The sequence below is a fragment of the Peromyscus leucopus genome, chromosome X (assembly GCF_004664715.2).
Source record: "Peromyscus leucopus breed LL Stock chromosome X, UCI_PerLeu_2.1, whole genome shotgun sequence".
Taxonomy (NCBI): Eukaryota; Metazoa; Chordata; class Mammalia; order Rodentia; family Cricetidae; genus Peromyscus; species Peromyscus leucopus.
In genome coordinates this window covers 5,762,775-5,770,450 of record NC_051083.1, presented here as the reverse complement: position 1 = coordinate 5,770,450, position 7,676 = coordinate 5,762,775, and positions in this window count along the sequence as shown.

Below are 7,676 nucleotides of genomic sequence, written 5' to 3'. Positions count from 1 at the left end.
GTTTTTTTGTTTGTTTTGTGTTAAAGTAATAACTACCATCTTTGTCCACAGAGGCTCCTGGGAAGCTTTAAGAATATCAGTGATGTTCACTAGAAACAAGTCACAGACATTTTTTACCTAAATTTTTATCTGATGTGTTTCTATGTTGAAGCTTAGGTGATTTGTTGATGCTAGGCTGAATTAAGATAAAGAACAGTCAGCTACTTGCTTTGGACATAGGGAGAAGTTGATTACTTGGTCCCCTTAGATCTGTCACCCTCTGTATCTTTTGACATCTTTCTACTTCAGATGTTCAGATATGAGCTTAGCTATCTGTAAAACGTGTGATTGTCCAGGAAAGCTCAGCGTTTCCAGATTTGGGGCCTTTTTTTTTCTAGAGTGAAGGCTTAGCTGTAAGTCTAAACATTATAAGAAAACTAAAACCCCAAATTCATACTTTTATTTTTTAGTTTTTCTTCCCATTACTCAGTATAAATACGTTCATGTCTCTGTCTGACTCTTGGATTTTGTTACTTAAAAGGTGATTACATTTAGTCTGTGGTAGCAACCAGGATCCACAAAGCATATGATTACCCTCTTCCCGTTACTATTTTAAATACAGCATAATACAGAAAGAAAGAAAAGAAAAGACAACCATGTGCGTAAATGCAGTGGTTAGATCCGGAGTCAGACACCTCTGACTTGAGCCAGGGCTCAGCTGTTCAAAAGGAAAAAAATGCTTACTCCATCCTTTACACATCTTTGTCAGGGGCATAGTAAATCTTTTGGTGTTCACAAGTATTTGTAGAGCAAATAAATGATCAAAGGTTAGAGCAGTGCTGTCTAGATAGGGCAGTATTTGAATCTAACATGGTATTGCTCACACTGCATCTGGTAGACAGCACTACATATAGGTGCTGTTCTGATTATTTTTATGTTAACATTAAATATAAAGAAAAATAAGCTTCAGGACATGTAGTACATGCTCAGAATGTTACCCTCTAAAACTCTTTTTTCCATGAGTACAGTTTTTTCAAACTGTGAGGGAAAAAATACAACATGAGATTTACTCTCAACACATTTCAAATGTGCCATACTGTACATGCACTTTTTATAAGTAAATTGTTTACAAGAAAACATATGAAGAGGTACCTCCTACTTTAACTGAAGAAGCATAAATCATTTAAGTTTAGTTGGGTTTGCGTTTTAAAATGCATTTAAGGTACAGGAGCTACTTAGCTATTAGGCTCAGTGTTAATTACAAAAGAAATCTCCACAAGTAAGAGAGATTCTACATCTACATGTTTTTATGATTGAGGAAACTGAGGTTAGTTAACTTACTTGTGACAAAAAAAATGATCAGTCAACGCTGGACCAAGTTCACTGAGAGAACAGTTTAACTCCAAAGCCTCTACTTTCCTTCTTTTTTTAAGATTTATTATGTACAATGTTCTGTCTGCATGTATCCCTGCTTGCCAGAAGAGGGCACCAGATCTTATTATAAATGGTTGTTGGGAGTTGAACTCAGAACTTCTGGAAGTTGAGTTAAGAGCCTGTGCTCTTAACCTCTAAGTCATTTCTCCAGCCCCTCAAAGCCTCTACTTTCAAACATTATATTGTACTCGTCAATAACAGTAACATCACCTTTTTATTGAGCACTTGCATGATAGCTAGGCACTGTGTTAGTGTTTTGCATATCTTGTCACTTAATCTTTACATCCACTGTGTAAAGTCTGTATGATTGATTCCATTTTGCCAGATGAAATTAAAACTTAGGTCAAATACCCTCTTTGTTCAGTCTCACATACTTGAAATTGGGTAATGGGGATCTATTAGGATGTAAGATCAAAGCCCATATTCTTTTTTTGTTTATTTTGTTTTTGTTTTTGTTTTTTTAAGACAGGGTTTCTCTGTGTAGCTTTGTGCCTTCCCTGGAACTTACTCTGTAGCCCAGGCTGGCCTCGAACTCACAGAGATCTGCCTGGCTCTGCCTCCTGAGTGCTGGGATTAAAGCCGCCGCCGCCGCCCGGCTCAAAGCCCATATTCTATGTTTGGCTCTTCTTACACAGATGTAACAAGGTCTTACCTATGAGTGCTAGAGGGAAAAAATGGAAAAAGTGTTGTCTTGAAGCTGACAACCTCTGATTCTAGGCATAGCTACTTCAAAGGGAGGCCTGAGCAAAAGGGTACACCCAGACAGATGAAAATGACCACATAACTTTGGAAGTTCCACTTTCTGTGACTGTATTTAGCCTACTGCCAAAGAACCTTCCCAGCCCAGTGTAACATCCCCTTTAGGCAGAGAGCTTGGGGAGAAGAGAAGACAAATCCTGAGGTAAAGACTGGAATTACCAGAGGAAATAAATATGTGTGCTGGGGATAAACCAATGCATGTCTCTTTGCCACTATTCCAGAGGGAGGCATGTGCCAAAATAACTTGAGAGTATTTTTCAAAGTATATATCTACTTTGACCCTCTACTTAGAAAGCCTATATATGTTGAGTGTACAAAACATTAAAAGTGAAAGAGTGGATCAAAGAAATGGTGATCCCACTTCAAAACAACAACAAAAACCAAAGATCTCTTGTATTTGTTGAGATTTGCTTTGTGGCCAAGTATGTGGTCGATTTTAGAGAAAGTTCCATGGGGTGCTGAGAAGAAGGTATATTCTTTCTTGTTAGGATGGAATGTTCTGTAGATATCTATTAGGTCCAATTGGGTCATGACATCAGTTAGGTCCTTTATTTCTCTGTTAAGTTTCGATTTGGGAGATCTGTCCAGTGGTGAAAGTAGGGTGTTGAGATCTCCCACTATTAATGTGTGGGGGAGTCTATCAGGTCGATCCTGGTCCTCGGGGAAGACCTTGATCTGGAGGAGGTGGGAATGGGGGGTGGGCTGGGGGGAGGGGGAGGGGGGCGAGAGGGGGAGAACAGGGGAATCTGTGGCTATTATGTGGAACTGAATGGTGTTGTTAAAAATAATAATAAATGACAAATCAACAACAACAACAACAAAACCAAAGATCTCTTTTTACTAAGAAGAAATCTTGCTGTTAGGTTACAAAACCAAGACCTGAAATAGTGTTCCCATTGTGTATGCCTTTGTTTAAAAAAAAAAAAAACAGGGTGATGGTAAGTTTGTATATGTGTGTTTTACATAAAGAACCACTGCTAAGTTACCCATGTTCCTGTAAATAATCCTTATTAAAGTCACTGCCACCCACACACACAAAACACTCACAAAAGCAGATAGGGATTAGTTTGGAAGAGGAAAGATCAACAGAGGTAGGATGGGCACAATAGAAGGTAATGGTGAATCTGATCAAAATGCCTTTTATTCATGTATGGAAAAGTCATGATGAAACCCATTCTTATAAGAACCATTGAAAGAGGAAAGGAAATTATATACAGGAAGGAAGTAGATGAAGGTGATGGGGGCCAAAGTATGACTGACAAAAATGGAACCCTCAAACAGCAAAATAATAAGAATGGAATTTCATACCTCTTAAAGTTCTGATCTTTAAACTTTGTAAATGGATTATCTACTTCAAAACAAAAGTTGAATGTTAAAAACAAAAAATGTTGGAAAACAAAAGATAAAAAGAAACAGCAAGTAGAACTGCTTCTTCAAAAACCAGTTAGGCAAGGTTTTTGTTTTTCATTTTTGAAATGGAACTCAGGGAAGGCAAGGATTAGTGCTCAGAGACAGCTGGAAAGAGGTGACCTTTGGCTCCATACCAAAGACTGGCCCTGGGGCCCAGAGAGGAAGATTGTTGCTGAATGACCAATTGGAGCAGTGGCGTTGAAGAAGAACTTCTAACTTGATTAATGGATAAAAAGTAAGCAGCTAACACAACTTTTTGTTGCTCCTCTACACCTCTTAAGAATGATTGCTACCACCGTCCATGGCACTTAACTTCACAAGGGTGCTTTTAGTTTTGTCACAGTCCTTAGGTGTTTCTTTATTCACACCCTCCCTGTTCATGCTTCCCTTATTCTTTTTTAAAAATTTAAAATCATTTAAAAAATGTATGTGTATGGGTGTTTTGCCCACATGTATGTACGTGCACTTTCATGCCTGGTGCCTGCAGAGGTCAGAAGAGGGCGCTGGATCCCCTGAACCGGAGTTACAGGTAAGCCACCATTATGGACATTAGAAACTGAATCCAGGTCTGGAAGAGCAACAAATGCTCTTAATCACTGAGCCATTTCACCAGGCCCCTCTCCCTTATTGTTTAAAATGTCTCCCTAGACTGATTCCTTACGTGGATAACTGTTCTTTTTGACCAGTACTTTGATAGAGTCCAATTTTCCAATTTTAGTACTTAGTCTCTTTGTCTAGATCCTCTAGCTTTCCTTTACCCTTCTCCACCTCATTTGTCAATCATGTCCAGGTGTGCAGCGCCTGTCTACTTTTGATACTTTTGATCAAGAGGATGGATGACTGAGTTCAAGGTTACTGTGGACTATATAATGAGAACCTTTCTCAAAACAAACAAACAAACAAATGAAGAGCAAAAGAGTCTAAAGTCCTCTATTCTCATCTCTATGGGATTTTTCTAGGTATTTTTTGAGACAGAGTCTCACTATGTAGCCCTTGCAGGCCTAGAATTCACTATGTAGATCAGGCTGGCCTCCAACTCACAGAGATTAACCTACTGAGGTTAAAGGGGTACACCACCATGCCTGGTTAATCTAGATTTTATTTTGAGACATTAACTTAATACCAAATTTTTAACAAGCACTCATTATAACTTCTGAACTGGGAAATGAGCACTATTTGTATCTAACCAGCTATGTAAAACTCAATTTTCCGCCAGGTGGTGGTGGCACAGGCTTTTAATCCCAGCACTTGGGAGGCAGAGGCAGGCAGATCTTTGTGAGTTCGAGGCCAGCCTGGTCTATAGAGCAAGATCCAGGACAGGCACCAAAACTATACAGAGAAACCCTGTCGCAAAAAAAAAAAAGAAACTCAATTTTCCTTTTGATAAAAGATGTTAGAAATACAAACAAGTAGGGAGACAATTATTAAGTATCATATTTCCTCATACAGCACCAAAAGTGCCATATTAGGAACTCTCTGGGAGCTGGAAGGACAGGAAGAGATAAAAAATGTTGGGAAAGTAAGGGTAGTATTTCATCTGTGGTCACATTTTTGTCCTAAATCAATGCAAGATCTAGCAAAGGAAAAAATTCCTGAGGCTGGAGATTAAATCTGGAGATTCTGGTTCAGATAGCAAAGGAGGCTTTGAAAATGGGCAAAGTCAGTATATCCAGAAAGCCATGCTGGAGTTGACTTTATGATAGAATTCAATTCCTTTAAAATTTACTCAATTTGTTTTGGTCAGATTTGGTATGTCATAGTTCTAGATAAGAAACATTCTAGCAACATTGTCAAATCATATCCAAGTAGTTAATGGGACATGATATTGATGGGAGGTTGAGGTGTGTGAAGGGTGGCTGTGGCTCTTTTGTTCTTTCCTTGAAGTCCATGAACCTTTCTCATAGCTATAAGGACCCTACCAAGCATGGCTGGCTGTTATCTGAGTCCATTTTCTCAGTCGCAACTTTCTGCCCAATATGTGCATTTAAATAATAACGAAGTAATAGTCCTCCTGGTCTTACACATAATAAACTGAAAATACCACTTCCATCCTTCTAGACAGTCTTGCCATCCTAGCATCTCGTTCCGGTGGTAGCATGCAGTTTTCTCAGTTCTACTGCTCACATTTTAGGATTATGTCAGAGTGGTTTTGCACCTTGTTAAATAGCTCTTACCTAGGCTGTTTGGGCAATGTTTCTTTTGGTCATGTTCTTTCTCTTTTGTGCTCAACCTCAAAATCCTGATGGGTGCTACTGACCCTGCAATGATTTCATCAGCCTCCTAACTAGAGTCCTTACTTGAGAGCTTGTCTCCTTGCTTCCTCTTGTTGCCTCCCTACACTGAGAATAAAAGTACAGCAGAGAAAAGCATAGCTCTGGGGCTTTTATTCTCTACTCTTGGATCAGCTTGGGACACATTCTACTTGAAACTCTTAAATAATTCCCCTCCCCAGCTAGTAACACTATTTTAAAGACCAGAACCATGAAAAATGGAACAGCAACCTTGGGGATGCAACTCAGAGGTAGGCTGCATGCTTAGCAATCCAATGATTCTCAGTTCAATCTTCAGCAGAGAAAAGAGGGTAGAGGAAGAAAAAAGAAAACTGAACAGCAATTATATTCCATGTACCCCCTCGCAAAGAGAAAAGTGACTTTCCCACAGTTACTATCACAGGCCATGATGCTGACAGATAATTGCTTCAAGAAATCAATCCTCTGCCTTCCCATTAGGCTTCCTGACTATTGAATCAGAGGCAATCAATGAAAACTCATTTTTGCTTATGTTCCTTTCTGTATCTAGAATCCCTTTCCCACTCCCATCTCAGGTATTCAGATTTTGCCCAGCATTCAGTACAGGCCCAAGCTCTCTTTGCTTCAGGAAACCACTGATGACTGATTTTTTTTTCACACAAGTCACGTCAGAGTTGAACCCCCACACACAAAAAAGTAGAGTAGAGAACTCTCAGATCTGAGAATGACATACTTCCTGCTACATACCACTGTGAAAAATCTCTGTCACCTAAACAATATCTTTAATTTCCTCATCTGCAAAATGAGAATTCTGACCAGTCTGACAGTTATTTGGGGGCATTCTAAAGAATAAGGTAAAAATACTAGACTTTAGTCTTAGTTTTCCTCTCTAAACATATTTTTCTTTTACCTTGTTTTTCCAAAATGACACAAAGCTCTCTGTGGACCTATACCTCTGTCCACATCCCCTCCAGGCTCAGACAGCCCGAAACTGCCTAAAGCCAGATGAATGCAAATATGGACTTGTTTGAGGAGACTCTTGGACACGTACACCACTTAATCAGCGACTCATTGACTACCTCCCACAAGCTACCAGTGCGGAAGTGGACTAGGAAGGTGGGGAAAGCTAGTAAACAGGATTCCAAGGGGTAGGGGGGATAGTAACACTCTAGGTTACACAGCTCAAAACTTTAAGATAGGCAACACAAAATCTCCACAGTGTCTAATTTAAAGTCCTAACCTTTCCATCTCTCTGCTCTGCTATCTTAAATGTGGCTTTGCTTTCTGTAGGTAGAGTGACTCTCATACCTCTAAATCCTGTAACTGAATTCTAAACAGAAAGACTGGAGAAGGAGAGTGAGAAAAAAAACAGTGAATGCTGTCTTCTTTCATCAAGAAAACATTAACTTTGTTAACTTTCTCATTTGCTAGAGCTGGGTTATATACAGCTAGCCTAGCTTTAAGGGAGCCAAGGAGATAATTACACTAGGTACGTTGTTGTCTTGAAAGATTGAGATTCTAATAAAAAAGATGAAAAGAATGGACACTGGGTAAGCAACTATCACTATTTGTCACATTAATCTGAGAAACTGTTTAGAACACATCACACTACTGGATGTCAAGCACCAAGGCCCCAGGTTGGAAAGCACCCGCCCCTCACCTGTGCATTCTCTTTGCTTTGTTTGCTCTCTGACATCCACACCAGGTAAATAAACACTTCAGGAGGATCCTTGACCCTACACCTGGCTACCTCCACAGGAGGTCCTGGGTGAAACATTAAGTAAGAATTCATTACGTTTTGTGCAGTTACAGATAAGTTCTTCCCAAATTAGGTCAATAGAATAA